At 44.9% G+C, this 16,758-nt stretch overlaps 1 long non-coding RNA gene across 1 annotated transcript in view; it reads right to left on the bottom strand.

The window, feature by feature from the left end:
• LOC109551355 (uncharacterized) overlaps positions 1-14,797 on the bottom strand; it is a 43,369-nt gene extending 28,572 nt beyond the window's left edge. Inside the window, exon 1 of the long non-coding RNA XR_002178125.3 lies at positions 14,634-14,797. This is a non-coding gene — a long non-coding RNA (uncharacterized lncRNA). The remainder of the gene's footprint in view (positions 1-14,633) is intronic.
• Between the last annotated feature and the right edge of the window lie 1,961 nt (positions 14,798-16,758).

Raw genomic sequence — 16,758 nt, 5'->3', positions numbered from 1 at the left:
ATCTAACAAAGGTGCCATCCCCTGCTGCGGAAAAAAAAAAAAAAAGTCCTTCAGGGCACCAAACAAAGGCACATTTTGAAATATCACCTTGCGTGGAGAACACAAATGTCTGATAACTGGGTACCACGTTTGGTGTCTAACTGGGAACCACCTCCTTTTAGGAGTTAGATTGTTTTCAATTCTTCACTGTCACTGAAATTGGAGAAACTAGTACCTATGTCAGCTCATAGATTATCAAAAATCATTAAGTAATTTTTGGCATATAACTTGAAAGGAGCCCAAACAATTGCACAGCAGACAACAGAAGCCCTTCCGAGCCCATCTGTTTGTTCTCATGAACAGGCTTTCCGTGCTGACACCAAGGAAAACAAATGGTATGAATAGAATTGACACTGAAGCCTATCTTTCTAAATTAACAATATTCATTCATGAATACATTCATTGAAAAAACAGTCCCACCTCTCATATTAAGAGAAATATATCCCAAAGTATTGTACTTTATGGATTGATCATATTCTTTATCACCGGCTGTGACATGCTTAAGCTGTTTTGATCAAGTGTATTCTACTAACCACCATAACGATCATTGAATTTAAAATAACATTTTAAAATTTAAAGACTTGTAGTCAATGAAAAATTTTTAATTTCAATTTTAGGCACATTTTTTTGTGCAGTCAGTGATGGATGATAAAGTGATTAATAAAAGACTTCCAAGAATAAAAATCTATATTAAGACCAAATTTCTGCCAGGGTAGTACAAGTTGATAAAAAAGAACGATGCAGAATTCCTAACAATTAAAACAAAGCTTGTATATGTATTAATTTTATCCATGATGGTGGGTATCAAACCGCAAATGAGCTTCAATGGACATACTTTGAAAATTACATTACAGTTCTCTTTTAAAATACCAATATTTACATGTCAAAAATTATATCCATTTATACAAATTTTATTTACTATATTTATATATAAAATAAATATGTATTCTATTTTGATAATATTTACGTATATTAACATTCTATATAATTTAATTATATCCAAATATATATTTAAGCCTATTAGACAAAATTTAGATGATAACTTAAAAATGTGAGAGAATGTGGGAAGTATCATCAGAGGCATGGAATTGTTCACACCTTTTCTCTGATTATCACATACTAATAATTATGAATATTTTAAAAATATAGTTTCAAAGATATTAACAGTGAAAAACTAGGGGGGAAGTGAATGTCCAGCAATAGAAGAATGATTATTACACATCCATTTAAAAAAATGCAATAACTAAAGGTAAAATGTGAGCGTATGGATGTGATTTTCAAAGTTGGAGGAGATGCTACAAGATAATCTTGCAGAATCAAGCAGGGCTCGGATATTTCGAGGGGTCTCGTTGGCCCACCGAATGCTGGGAAAGCAAGGAATGAAATAAGGTAAAATCTATCCATGATGGCACAGGACAGCTGCATCCAGTGCCCGATGACAAGGTAATAACGTGTCGTCAGAGCAGGGGAAGATGACTGTGGAGCAAGGTGATCACAACTGCTGTCCTAGAGGAACAGAAATTAACCCAGGACTTGAAGGAGCATCGAGCTGCATCTGAGAATGTGGAGGAAAAATTGCCAGGGAAGTTTCAAAAGAGGCAGTGGCTTATGGACCCTGGCATATTTCCATTTGCAATCAGATCCACCTGTGGACACTCAGTTACTCTCAACCATAACAACAACAACGGTAGTAGTAGCAGTAATAATAGTACTAGTCTATATTTGTTGAACACTATTTTTAGGCATTGGTCTGAGATACATTGATATGGATTCTAGGAGCCTAGCCCCCACCTTAGCCACTATTCCACACTGCTTCTCTTATTTCTCTGGGTGCTATTCATGCCATCGTTCCTTCTTTATTTCATTCAGCAAATAACTGTTGCCCGCTGACTATGCGCTGGGTCCCGTAGATATAGCGTTCAAGGTATCTTAACTACCAGCAAGTCCTCATCTGCACTGGTTTCCTCGTAGAACCTTACTCTGGTGTGGTTTGACTCTCCCCTTCTCCCTGGAAAGGATGCTGACTTCCCCCTCCAAGCTGTGGAAGACAACCATCCTCTCTCTACACTCCTCTCCCTCACTTTCCAGTCTCAGGACCGAGCTCCCGTGCTCAGCTTTTCTTGGCCAGTCCACTGAGTGTCCACCTTTCTCAGAACCCAGACATCTCTTACAGTCTGTCAACCATCCAGTCCTCAGTCCATAGAGTTTTGCACTACATGCTTCCAATAGAGTGACCACTGGTACTGCCTATTACATTCGGAATCGCCCCAAGATTTCTAGCTCAGTGGCACCCACTGAGATGAGATTTGAGATTTCATTCAGCTGTGAGTTCCCCCCCGCCGCCACAGTGGACAGGACCCTTGAACAAGATAAAGGTGTATTTCTGTCTCACATAAATGTGGACAGTCCAGGGCTACTACAGTGGCTCCCAAGACATCAAGGGCCCAGGCCCCTTCTATCATGTTGCTCAGCAGAAGGCTTCTCACTCATAGCTCTGGGCGCCTGCTCTACATCAGACCCGAGTCTGCATTCCAGCCACAGGAAGCAGGAAAAAAGCTGTGGAGGGGGGACCTGCCCTCTCTCCTTAAGACGCTTTTCAGAATTTGAATACAGTACTTGGGCGTATATCCCACTAACTAGAACTTAGTGATCTGGCCGCGTCTACCGGCAAGCCCGAATGGGAAATGGAGTTTTTCTTTTACACAGTCGTGTGCCAAGCAAAATACCTGGGCTTCTAATACAAAAGAAGGGAAGCACAGACATTACGGAAGAGCCCCCAAAGTCTGCCAGAGCATCTCACACTCCCTTTCCCCCGGACTGGGCCCATTTCTCCAGCCCAACCACCACCCTCTGGTCCCACTTTTCCATGGATCTTACGGACCAAGCACAGAGTCTCTTGGGCTGTGACCAGCCCTCCCCCCCAACCCCCCAGGAAAATCCGTAGTAGTTACTAATATGATACAGTTCCCCAAGGACTTGTCCTCTGACTTACAACATCTAGTATTCATGAATACATGTTTGCAGATGGGTTTTCCATTGATGTACAATCCAACCCTCACACTTTGAACCAAAAACTAAATGTTTTCTGCCTAGAGTCAACAATACTTAAAAATTTGTTAGGAGGGTAGATCTCACGTTAAGTGTTCTTACCACAAAAGGTAGGGTGCAAGGAAACTTGGGGTTGATCGATACGTCTATTACCTTGATGGTGGTGATGTTTCATGGGTGTTTGCATACGTTCAAGCTCATCACATTGTATACATGAAATTTGTGCACTTTGTCATGTATCCATTACACCTCAACAAAGCGGTTTAAAAATAAATAAGGAAATGTTTCTGCTCAGCTAGTCTGTCATCTGTCATGGGGAAGTGAGCAGGCATGGCCGCTGCCCGTCAGACACTTGGGTGACGGCTGCAGCATGGCCAGCAGCTGCGGAGACTTGGGAAGGACGAGCATGTAAAGCGGGTGGTCTTCCCCAGGACATCTGTCAGCGTGCTCGTTTGCCAACAATGGAATCCACCGTAGCTATTTAAGCAGAAAAGGAATTTCATAAAGAGTGTCGGGGAACTCCCAGACTCTCCGGAAGGAACAGCAGATCAGGCTTCTTAGAGTCCACACAACTGGTAATAATGCTGTGTGTTTCCCATGGCAAACTGACAATTTCACAAAAGGCAGGGGAGCTACGATTAGGGCAGAAAACCTCAGAAATTTCAAATTTAAAGTGAAGATTTTTAAAAAATAAGTACAAGCAGCTTAGTTGTTGGTATCTGAATTAGCTCAAACCTTGCTCCTGAGTCCAAGCGGAGTCACTGAGGAGCTCAATGTAGTTATGATCTCAAATGTTTGGTTAAAGAAATAGTCCCATGTCCACACTGCCCAAACCAAAGGCACTTTTATTCTAATCACTTGGTTAGGAAGAAATTCAGACATGGCAGGGACTTCCTGAGCTATTTGTAAGGAAGAGCCAAGAAATGGACAATCATAAACTGGGGGTCGGTTTATTCCTCCAAGTTACCACAAACCTCATTTACCCTTAGCTTACGCATGTGTTTCCTTCCAAGGAAAATTGCTCACACATTCCTTGGGGCATTTTTCCCCACTTTTTCTTTTCTTGACTGTGTTTAAATAAACCACTAATTTTGTTTTCACGGTGATTTAAGAAGTAGTACAGTTCGGATTGGATAACTACCATCTTAATGCTTTCAAAGCAAACAAATTTTAGGGTTTCGTTTTGTTGTCATCAAAATCAACCACATGGTGACTGGCCCTGTGGAGTTTTCTAGGTAGACCAGATGGACATGAAGTTGTACGTGACGTTAAGGATTCAAAGACCAATCGCCAAGACTAAAATTTGTATCGGAGGCTGTGAAGGCTCTTTGGAAATGTGTGTTTTCCGAGAGCAAATTAACATTGGATTTCTTGGGTGTGGTGGGCACTGAATCAGAATGTGATTTTTGAGAATTCAACAGAATTTATTCTCATTAGGTCAAAAACGTCTATCAAGTGTCTTTGCAGAGTGAAAGCGTTCACTGAGAAAAGAAACACCAATCATCAAAGAGGCACATTCTATGTTTTAGAAGACATTTGGTTGTAAGTGACAGAAAACCCACGTCTATCTGGTTTACACAAAGGGAATTTATTGGCTCATGCCAACGTAAAGCCAGGGATGAGCTGGTTTTGGGTGTATCTAAATCCAGGAAGGCTCAGGGTTAGTTCTCATTGGCTCTGACTGCAGTCACATGCCATTCCTGAGCCAATCATTGTGGCCAGAGGCATGTGATATCTGATTGGCCAAGCCTAGGTCACATGGCCACCACTGGAGCTGGCCTGGGAGTAGCAAAGCCTGGTTCCCAGAGTTATCTGAGTCCCGTCCCTGGAAGTGTGGGGGGTGACTGCTGGGCGGGCGCAAAGACAACCATCTTCCTTGCATCCACCCAGACATGTTGTCCTCCAGAGTCAACCTAGACTCCTTGCACTCCTTGGCCTCTCTTGACCTTTGGCATCTGGACCTCATTTCCCAGGACCCCTGCCCTCCACCATGGCCACCTGCCTCCTCCTTGAGCTGCTGCTTCCAGAACATGGCTTTTGTCCAGATGCCTCCCTTTTCTGCTCTTCCTCAGCTCTCACTCCCCCGGGGATGTCTCATGTGCCCTCTTTTGACCCCAACCTCGCTCTCCTTTCTTCATGCATATCCTGACTCCGAATTTCCAGCTACCTCAGGGTTCAAGCATCCTAGCTCCCTGACTCATGTGTCCTCTCTGACATCAGATCCCCACGGGCCAGTGGGCACACTGGCCAGAACTGTCATTGAGAACAGCCATCCTCTCTTGCTAGCATGAGGAAATGCCAAACATGCGCCCAACATTTTCTCTTTCCATCATTAAGTGGCCTCAGGCCCAAAGCAGTAAAACTCTGACACCGAGTTTTTATGGAAATCGTGCAAAACAGTGAGCTGCGTATACTGACGTATGGTGTGTGCACGTGTGTGCATAATTATGGAATAAAATGGAAGGTTATTGTTTCAGCCAGATCATGCATTTCTACTAGCACTGAAGTATCATAGCATAATACTACTTATATTAAACAGACACAACACACACAAATAATACTTTTTTGTTCTATGGGTAGATGACATCATTATCACTATGTTGATAGCGAACATTTTTGGTTTATCATCACATTTAATTCTCATGACAATGCCACAAACAATGTTTCTGTTTTCATCGAACAAAGAAACTGAGACACAGGGAAATGAGTGAAGTTAAGTGACTTGGCCACAGTCACACATACAGGAAGTAAGGAGGTCAGGCATGTGATAGCATTGAACTTCCTCCTTCTGGTGAAGTCAGGGGTGGCCATGTGGCTGGCTCTGGCCAGTGACATGTGAAATTAAGTGTGTGTGTTACTTTGGGGTTGATCCTTTAAGATCCAGTGTTTCTTTCCCAGGCTTTCTTTCCTTTTCCAAATTCCAGATGGTAGAGGAACTGTCATCACAGGTATATAAGGGAAGGTACTGTGGAGTAGAGATGTCCACTTCCCTGAGATAGACGTGGATTTGAGCAAGAAATAAACTTTGTTGCTTTAAGCCATGAAGATTTGGGCTAATGAATAAAATAATAATAAATGCCCTCATGAATGAGATGAGTGCCCGTGTAAAAGAGACCTCAGAGAGCTCCCTCATCCTTCCATCACATGAGGACACAGAGAAAAGACAGCTGTCTAGGAAGCAAGTCTCATCAGACACCGAATCTGCCGGTGCCGTAACCTTGGACTTCTCAGCCTCCCGAGCTGCGGAAAACAAATTTCTGCTTCTTTATGAGGCACCAGTTTATGGTATTTTGTTATAGCAGCCTGAGCAGAATAAGACAAATTACCTGAGGTAACACATAGAGAACTTTAAACGGTACCTGGCACATAGTAAGTGCTCAGTAAATTTTGTTCAGGGGAGAATAAATAAATAAAAGAATAAAAATACAGTACAAAATGTCTTTATACTATGGGATAAAATTCAGGTATTTTCCCCTCAACAGTCTCTGAATAGAGAGCATTTCCTCTGAGAAACTCCATCTCCATCATTCCATGTAAGGGATGGAATTCTAGCCACTGGCATCATCAGAAGAGTCTTATTCTATTTTTTTCCAGAGGCTGCAGCATGTAGAGTTCAGTGTGTGGCTTCTAGAACCCTCTGCCTGGGTTTGAAATGTAGATACTGGTTGTGCCAGCGACTATATAACCTTGGGCGAAACACTTAATCTCCATGCCTCAGTTTCCTCGTTGTCAAATGAGGATAATCTTGCTGTGAAGATTAAGCAAATATCTGTAAGGTATTTAGACCTGGAATGTCTGTCCAATGTAATGTTAATAGTCAGAGTTGATTCCATATCTTAAAATGCTTTCCAAACTGTAGAGTCCTGTGCACGGGTGTGTTGTTGGTATTATTCTTTTTCCATCCATGTGAGCTTAGGCAGATGGGATGATTATTATTAGCAAAGCCAAGTCACGCTTTCCCAGCTAGTTTCCTGGTCTCTCCCATTTGGACATAATTTTATTTGTGTAATCCAGACATCCCCGGTAGATATCAAGCCAGATCCTTTCTTCGTTCTACTTAATAAAAAGTTTAGTCTTTTCCTGGCTTCCTGACTCCAGATAATTTCCTGGTGCTTCTCTCTGCTCTGCCCCAGTCTCCACCTCCAGATGGCCACTACCCCTGTCCAGTTCCCCCATGCAAGAAACGAGTGGCTAGAGCAGCTCCAGGCACATGTCCGCACAACACACCTGTTCCTTCACGCACGATGTCCGTGGGGCTTAGCGTCTTGCTCCAGCTCACAGAGCTGTCAGCAGAGACAGGGCTAGAACCTGGATCTCCCATCTTCCCAGGGCCGCCCTCTGCAAAACACTGTCAGCATCCCAAGAGGAGTACTGATACAACGGGAGAGGCATTGCCTGACCCTCATTCATTCAGTCAGTCATTCAGCCACTCATGAACTTATGAATTCATTCAACAAATATTTATGATGCCTGTTATATGCCAGGCACTCTTCCAGGTAAGAAGGCATGGGCCCCACCTTGTGTAAAGGAAAAAGGAAAAAAGGAGAATTGATTATTTCTTTTGGAAAATATCTTTGTTCCATGTTGTGAAAAGCATTAATGGCTCCAGAATTTGTTTACAGGAGAGTCTTAGAAGCAGCGATTTCATGGAAAGGGGAATAGTAGAAACTTTGAGTGTTCCTGCATATCTGGTTCTTCCTCCTTCTGGAAACAAAAAGGGATGCCACTTCCGGTTCCCTGGAAGCTAGGTGAGCTGTGGGACACACCCTAGACAATTGGTGTGGATGGAAAAGGCGTCACATGTCACTGAAGACTGAAGGGTTCAGACAGGTACAGGAGCTCCGGGGCTCACAGCCCTGACCTACGTGGTGGAAACAGGTGTGGCGAGGTTGACACTGCCAGATGGAAGCCCCTGACGGCTGAGTCCATGCAGGGACACTGCCCTCCAGGGTCCTCTGGACCAGCAGTCCATTTTGTGTGAGAAAGAAAAATAGATCTTGATGTGTTAAGTGACTGTGATTTGAGGGTTATTCGTTATTGTAGCCCAGCCCAGCCTTTCCTGACTGATAGGAGGCTGGGGGTGAGAAGCAAGGTTAGGATGCTGGCTTGAAGCTGAGTTTGCAAAGCCTCACCCTTGCTACCTGGAGTTTGTGTCCCAGATAAATCACAGTAAACAGTTTCCTAAAGATAATTTTACTTGACCTTGCAAATACTTTTCTTAGCATTATATTGATGGTGTTGAGAACACTGATAGATGTTCTTAAGGGCATCAAAGGATCCTTCTCCATGCTATTCCTTGGAAGCACTATTAATTTAAAAATAATAAATAATGTAATAATGAAACACATTTCATTTTAAATGAAAGAAAATTAAACACTAATTAATAAACTCAAGTGTTTACAGGTTTCTTAAGGGCCAACTCTTACTGCAACTTAATTAGGAAGCTCAGCTGAGAAGCGATTAAACAGGTTGATGGAGCCCCGGTTGATTCAGGGCTGCATAGAGACATAGCCTTTATTAGTCTTCTCTGCTTCTATAAAAGCAAAGTAGGTTTGTGTTCCACCTGGGGACTAATCCATTTGTCACTGTGAAATCTCTAAGGACAGGGATGTCCATTTCAAACCTAATTTGCTGCTGCCTTTTCATCTTAGTTGTTTGGGAATGGAGTTTATCTGCCTCGACCCTAGTATATTTTGGTTCCCCCAAGCACCTATCTAGTGCCCTCAGTGAAATTTCAGTAGAACATTAACAATTTGTTTTCTCTGATACCAGCTGCATCCGGTCAAAGGCTTGGACCCAGGCCCTAAAGAAATGTCACTCTTTCCCCCTTTGTAATGGTTTTATGCAAATAACATCCAAGGCTTAGTTTTGTGATAACAATTTCAAGGAGAAAGATGACTGGATGAGAGAAGGAAACAGAAGAAACAGAAAGAGAGAGAAGGAGAGGAGAGAGAGAGGGAGGGAGAGAGACGAAGAGGCAGAGAGAGAGAAAGGGAAGGGAGAGAGGAAGGAAGAGGGAAATGATGAGGAGATGGGATCTTGGAGAGAAAGGAGAGAGGATAGAAGGGAGGTGTGGGGAAGGACCAGTGTGTGGATGTCCAAACAAAAATATACCCAGTCAGGGCTTCCCTGGTGGCACAGTGGTTGAGAGTCCGCCTGCCGATGCAGGGGACACGGGTTCGTGCCCCGGTCCGGGAAGATCCCACATGCCGCGGAGCAGCTGGGCCCGTGAGCCATGGCCGCTGAGCCGGCGCGTCCGGAGCCTGTGCTCCGCAACGGGAGAGGCTGCAGCAGTGAGAGGCCCGCGTACAGCAACAACAACAACAACAAAATATATATATATATATACTTTATATATATATAGACACCCAGTCCTACACAACACGGCGGGATGGCGGCGAAGACCAGTTCCTGCTCGGAGCAACTCTCAGCATTGTTGTGACGGGAACAAATGAGACACGGTGTGACAAATGCTGTGGAAAGGGTCCAGTGTTCCTTACACAATATTAGTTGCTCCGGCGCAAGCCAGGGGAGGGAAGCCATTCCAGCAAGTCAGGGAGTGGAGGAAGGATTTTCAAAGCGAGGCAGACTTTCCCGTGGGGGCACACAAGCACTTCCCAAGAGCACGTGGGCACCGATCCTCAAACTCCATGTGATAACATTCCCTACTGACCCACCTGAAAGCGCTCTCACTGCCCACCTTTCCCATCTCCCCTTCACAACTGGCCGTTCCCATTTTAGAAGGAGAGGTGAGATCTTCACCCACCCAGAGTCTCCGCACGGTGCTTTGCTTCAGGGTTGGTGGGCCTCCCACAGGTTCAACAAGGGGGCAGCTTGTTACATTGGGGGCTGAGGCGGTGTCCTTTCACTAAGACTTCCCGATCCCCTCCATCCGCTTCATAAAGATGTGCATTTCCAATAAAATGTTGCTTTGATGTTTAATAATTATTTATCCAAATACGTCATTTTGATCACTTGGGTGTTACAAATTCCAAAGATAAATCCAATTCTAAACATAGTTAGTTCATAAGTAAAATAATTTACAGGGTAAAAATGTATTGAAATAAGACAAAATCACGAGGGAGAAGAGGAGGGGATCTTTCGAGGAGGAAGGGAAATGATCCATATTCTTAATGGTTAAGAAAAATGTAATATATTTTTTGGAAGGATAGTGGCTGTTAAACGACTATGCTATTTAGCTTTAATTAGATACATTTGAAAGGATGATACAGCAGTTTTATGCAAAATATCAACATTTACGCTACTCTGTCATTTACACAACTTTGTCATTTTGTTCTTTGCATTTGACTCTAGGTTTTTCCAGAAGAGCTGTTTGCTAACTAAGAACCCAACTCCTTTGAGCCTCTTCTCTTGTTCTTTGCTTCCATGACTAGACCTGACTTCCTCTTTGGGGCTAATTTTTCACCCCCCAAATCTGCATTTGTATCAATTCACGAGAATGATACAAAGTGGATGAGAGTGCAGCCCAGATCTTTCTGGCACCCTAAGCCTGAGCAGTGATTGGACCGAACTCGCTCAACAGCCACAGGGCCTGGGCCCATCCACCAACTCTACTGTAAGAGCGTGGAACTCATGCCTTGTAAAGCTAGCCGTTGCCGCCTGTCATGGGCTGTGTGGGTATCCCACTCACGGAACATTTCCTGTGTCCTCCCAGGCTCTTCCCCATCCCGGTGGAGGCCATATAATTGACACTGCACATGAGATGGGGAAGGACGTTGTGGTGTCCCTCTTGGGCAAATATTTTAAGCCATGTCATCTTCCTCTTGCCACAGTGACTGTAGGAGGAAGCGCCGAGATAGAGCCTCTGTGAGCCTGGGTCCCAATATGAAGAGGTCCCAGCTGACCCTGAAGCGACAATGCAGCCTTCACGAGAAGGAACTGGTTCGTATTTTCAGCCACTGAGATTTTGATCTCGTTTGTTACCGAAGCACAACCTCACCCACCCTGTAGAACGAGTCATTTGCAAATAGCCGAAACTTCAAATATTGAATCTGTAAAAATGCAGAATTATTTATATTCAGCTCATTGTTGTAACCATTTCTTTTCCTTCTACAAAACTTGCAGCCCTTCATCAAGTGGAATTTTCGCATCTGCTGTTTTGGAATAAATTCCATACATGGACAAATTTGCATTCTCTCCTCTGATTTGCCTTCATAAAGGACCCAGGGATTCACCACTGTGATGGTTAATCTTATGTGTCAACCCCACTGGGTCATGGGGTGCCCAGATATTTGGTTAAATATTGTTTCTGGGTGTGTCTTTGAGGAAGTTTCCAGATGAGATTCTCACTGAAATGGGTGGACTGAGGAAGGCAGATTGCTTCCCTAATGTGCGTGGGCATCTTCCAATCTGCAGAGGGCCCAAATAGAACAATAGAGGAAGGGAGAATATGCTCTTCACACCTGATTGCTTGAATGGGGACATGGGTCTTCTCCTGCCCTTGGACTAGGACTTAACCATTGGCTCCCCTGGTTCTCAGGCTTTTGGACTCAGACTGGGACTATGTCACTGGCTCTCCTGGGTCTCCAGCTTACAGATGGAAGATCATGGGACTTCTCAGCCTCCATAATCATGTGAGCCAATTCCTTACAATAAATTGTATAAACACACAAACACGCATACACATCTCCTGTTGGTTGTTTCTCTGCAGACCCCCGACTAATAAAACCGCCCTGTCGGATTTTGCTACTTCCCATAGATTCTTGAGCACTGTGATTACTTCTTTACTCCTGCCTTCTATGACCTTTGTGACATTTCTGGAAAAGCCCATTTCCTGCTCTGACCGAGGGTCAGAGGCTCTCGTCAATAAGGAGGCCTGGTGTCCCTCAACATTTGCCATCAAATAAGAATGTAAACATGAAGGTCTTTCTGACAGAAACACCATGTGTAGCTAATGGAGACCAGAGAAAGTGATTTATTAGCCCAGAAAACTCAGGGAAACTGATTAGTGAGTCAAAAGGGCATACTTTTGCTGCTCCACCAAAGCACGTGCAGATGAAGACACCGTCCTACATGTGCCAGGTCACTTGATGAATGGCCAGCCCTGAACGCTGGTGGGAAGCTTTGCTCCTTTAAGTCAACCAAGCAGCTCATTTACACAATTTTTTAAACCTCCATCTTAGACAGTGATTTTCTGGATTAATGGTGGTAAAGCAACTGAAATTCTCACTTTGCAACTGAAAGAGCTTTTTCCCTCCATGCACATAAATGTTTCCCCACCTATCTGAGGTCTTGGCAGATCAGGGATCCAGCATTCTTAAACGCTGAGGGAAGGGGGCTTCCCTGGTGGCGCAGTGGTTGAGAGTCCACCTGCCGATGCAGGGGACACGGGTTCGTGCCCCGGTCCGGGAAGATCCCACATGCTGCGGAGCAGCTGGGCCTGTGAGCCATGGCCACTGAGCCTGCGCATCCGGAGCCTGTGCTCCGCAACTGGAGAGGCCACAACGGTGAGAGGCCCGCGTACCGCAAAAAAAAAAAAAGTTGATGGAAGCCAGAGCACCCAATCCAGCATCAAAGTCCTGAATGACGTCAGCCCCACCTGGGTAACCCGCACTTCACCACATTCCAACGGCTCTGGCTTGAGTTTTTTCCTCAGTCTCTCCACTGTTGGACTAATTAAAGCCATCCTAAGTTACTTGTATGCTGCCTTAAAGGGACAGAAGGATACCTTCTGGAGGAACGAAGGGAGAGAACTGATAACTTGAGGACTCTTCTTGCAGAACCAGCTGAATCTGAGGCTGAGTAGTAACCAGCTCTCCGGGGTGACATCAGAGACCCTCTAGAACCTATTGCCATGTGTCTGCAATCCTACGGTCACTACTCCTTCTGGGCTGAGACACTGGACAACCCTTTTTAGATGCAAACATCATATAACTGGATGATTGTATCAGTCAGGACACTTGGTTGCATGCAACAGAAAAGCCAAATTAAATAACTTCAAATTAAAGGAATTTACAACATCAAATAACTAAGAAGCGCAAAGAGTAGTTTCTTAGTTTCAGGCACAGCTGGATCCAGATGCTCAAATGATGTCCTCAGGTCCTGACTAACGTCTCCTGGTCTCTCACGTCCTCCTTTCCCTCTCAGGTTCATTCTTAGAGAATCTTCTGTCAAGGCTGCAGGAAAGACTAAGTCCAGTGGAAATGAATCCCTGCCTCACTCCCGCAAGCCACAACAACAGACACATTGCGTCTCATTGGTCCTGTTGGGGCCCAGGGCAGGCTGCCCCAAAATATGCTTCAATGGCATTGATTGTTTTGAATTGAAGTCACTTGAGAAACAGCTGGTGGAAAAAAAATAATATAAAAAAACACAGACCTCCCCACCTTTCTCTCTAAAAGTGGTAAATAAATCTCGCATGTGAAGGTATCCTCCCTACACCAGGAGGAGAGACAGCATCCTTATCACCAGAGTCAGGGAACTCCAGGCTAAGAAAGCCGTATAAACTAACTTTGTTACTCCTTCATTAGTCTGCTGCCCCAAGCGCCAGCCCCTTTGCTAAATCTTCACAAATAATTGTTTCTTTGTCTAAAAATGATTTACAAACAGCCTGCTTTGGTCACTTCAGGGGTCCCACTTGTCTGAGACCTCCGTGTGTAGGAATTACATTGGTTTTCTTCTCCTGTTTATTTGTCTTGTGACAATTTAATTAGACCAGCAACAAGAACTCATGAGGGTGGGGGTACATTTCTCCTTCCCCAACAGTCCTGTTGTCACATGCCCATCCCTGGACCAATCAGAGTCATCAGGAAAGGAAAGCCCTGATGGCCTTAGCCCACCTGACATGAAGGGCTGGTCAAACCATTTGGATGAGAGTCAGGGAATGGTTTCCCAGGGAAATTGGGATTTGGATAGCAAAAGGTGATACAGTGGATTCTGGGCAGCCAAAGAAGTACTGTACATTACAAAAATCATATTCATTAAAGAGATTTATAAACTGAAGTGGGACGCACAGAAACAAAGTTTCCCTGTCCTTCTATCTGAAGGGAAACCCATGAACCTGTTTACCTGGGTTGACGTCTCATAATAGGTACCTGTGACCTTGGAAAGAGAAATCTCCTTAGTATTGAGACACAGAGAAGGAAATTTGGCCCATAGAAAGGAATGAAAAAGTCCTAGGTGGAGTAGGAACCAAGACAGCAAGGTGCTAGGGAATGGTGGCAACCAGCAGGATGGAGGGAGATATCTAGACGGGATAATCAATATAAATAACAACATAACAGTGATGAAAGCTACCACTGATACAGGGCTTACTGCATGCCGCTACCCCAATCACTCTGCATGCATTAACACATTCACGTCTCACAACAATTTTACGAGGGTCATATTATCTTTATTTCCATTTTACAGTTAAGACAATGGGGACACAGAGTAAATTGCTCAAAGTCACAGCTAGTGGTGGGGATACTGAGATTTGAACCCAGGCAGTCTGTCCCAAAGTTCACTCGCCCAGAAAAGAGAGTGAGGAAATCACCCAGAACCAGAGAACCAAGATGGTGCTGCTGGAAGGGAATGCTGAAACTTACTAGATTCTGAAGTCAATTCAAAGAGATTCACTTTTCGCTGGTGCCTTGGAGCTATCTCTAACTGTGTTCACTCCATTCCCAGGTTCCAGGTGGCAAGGTGGCTGCGGCACCTCCAGCTTCATCCTCCATGTTCAACCCAGCAGGAAAGAGCCGGGAGCTTCCGGGCAAGTCCTGAGACTCATGCTGTCATGTGCTCACCCCGATGAATCACTGTTGCTGGGAGCACCATATACTGATTGGCTTAGCTCTAGAAATGCTACATGCTGATTGGGTCAGCTCTAGAAATGCTACATGCTGATTGGGTCAGCTCTAGAAATGCTACATGCTGATTGGGTCAGCTCTAGAAATGCTACATGCTGATTGGGTCAGCTCTGGGTCTTGGGCTTGCCTTCTGACGCCCAGATGCTATGGATTGAAAGTGGGGAACGAAGGAAAATGGGGGAGGGGGTTGAGAGTGCTCTGTTTCCAAAATAAAGTGATAGAGGTGGGGGGTATTAAAGACAACTATTCACAATACCCAGGCTACTATGTGAGAAAAGTTCATTTTTTTTCTTATATAACTTGGAAGCAATCAAAATGCATGTAACCCACAGTGACCTCTGCCAGAGTGTCATCTGTGTCCTTCAGATTCATCTGTTTGTCTTTGGAAAATGGATTTGAAATCACTGACCTATTGTTTATGGGGTCTCTTGATTCACTGGGTGTATGAGCTCACCAGTCACCGCTGGTGAGTTCATGTGTTGGTGAGGTCAAGCTGCACGTTTATGAAATGTCTTGTCTGCCTTAAAAGAAGGGACCATTCATTTGTAGTGAGGTGGATGGACCTAGAGTCTGTCATACAGAGTGAAGTAAGTCAGAAAGAGAAAAACAAATACCGTATGCTAACACGTATATATGGAATCTACAAAACAAAAAAGAAAGGGTCATGAAGAACCTGGGGCAAGACGGGAATAAAGACGCAGACCTACTAGAGAATGGACGTGAGGACATGGGGAGGGGGAAGGGTAAGCTGTGACAAAGTGAGAGAGTGGCGTGGACATATATACACTACCAAATGTAAAGTAGCTAGCTAGTGGGAAGCAGCCGCATAGCACAGGGAGATCAGCTCGGTGCTTTGTGACCGCCTGGAGGGGTGGGATAGGGAGGGTGGGAGAAAGGGAGACGCAAGAGGGAACAGATATGGCGATATATGTATATGTATAGCTGATTCACTTTGTTATAAAGCAGAAGCTAACACACCATTGTAAAGCAATTATACTCCAATAAAGATGTTAAAAAAAAAAAAAAAGGGGACTATTCCTTCTCCCCCGTCCTTGGGGGCAGGCCAGAGTGCAGAACGATCCTTCAATGGAAACCACATCTACAAGACCTCAGCAGAGGAAGGAATTGAGACAACGACCTAGATGGATATTTCTTTCCTGCAAATGCACAGGTAAGGGAGCTTTCTCACCACATCCATTTGGATGAACTGTGGTCCCTTACTGAGAACACAAGATTCTACCCGGGCCTCTTCAAGGATGAAGGATATGTCTTCCTTGTTAATACGGTGCCTAGCTCCACATTGGTGCTAGATAAATGTGAAGTGATGGCTGAAAATGCATATGTAAACGTAGGGGTTGGCTACCGCTCGAATCAGCCAGGCCCCCGACCCTCTTCAGGGTTGGATGGTCCAAGGCCGTGGTGTGAATACATTGGGAGAAAGAACAAGAAGGGCTTCTCTTGTCTCGGGTGCCCTGAAAACCTGCCCGTCTGCCACCCTCGGTGGCTGCGTCAGTCAGGGATCTTTGTTTGCATCCCATAGACGCTGAGTCCAGCCAACTTAAGGGGAAAAAAGAAGTTCCTGGAAGGACATGGTTACGTTCAAAAAAGGAAGAACCAGGGCTTCCCTGGTGGCGCGGTGGTTGAGAGTCCGCCTGCCGATGCAGGGGACGCGGGTTCGTGCCCCGGTCCGGGAAGATCCCACATGCCGCAGAGCGGCTGGGCCCGTGAGCCATGGCCGCTGAGCCTGCGCGTCCGGAGCCTGTGCTCCGCAACGGGAGAAGCCACAGCAGTGAGAGGCCCGTGTATCGCAAACAAAACCAAAAACAAAACAAAGCAGCTTTGTCTGTGATAGGGAAAAACATGG

The sequence above is a fragment of the Tursiops truncatus genome, chromosome 15 (genome assembly GCF_011762595.2).
Source record: "Tursiops truncatus isolate mTurTru1 chromosome 15, mTurTru1.mat.Y, whole genome shotgun sequence".
Classification (NCBI taxonomy): Eukaryota; Metazoa; Chordata; class Mammalia; order Artiodactyla; family Delphinidae; genus Tursiops; species Tursiops truncatus.
The sequence above is the reverse complement of the archived record's forward strand: the minus strand, read 5'-3'. Positions and strand labels throughout refer to the sequence as shown.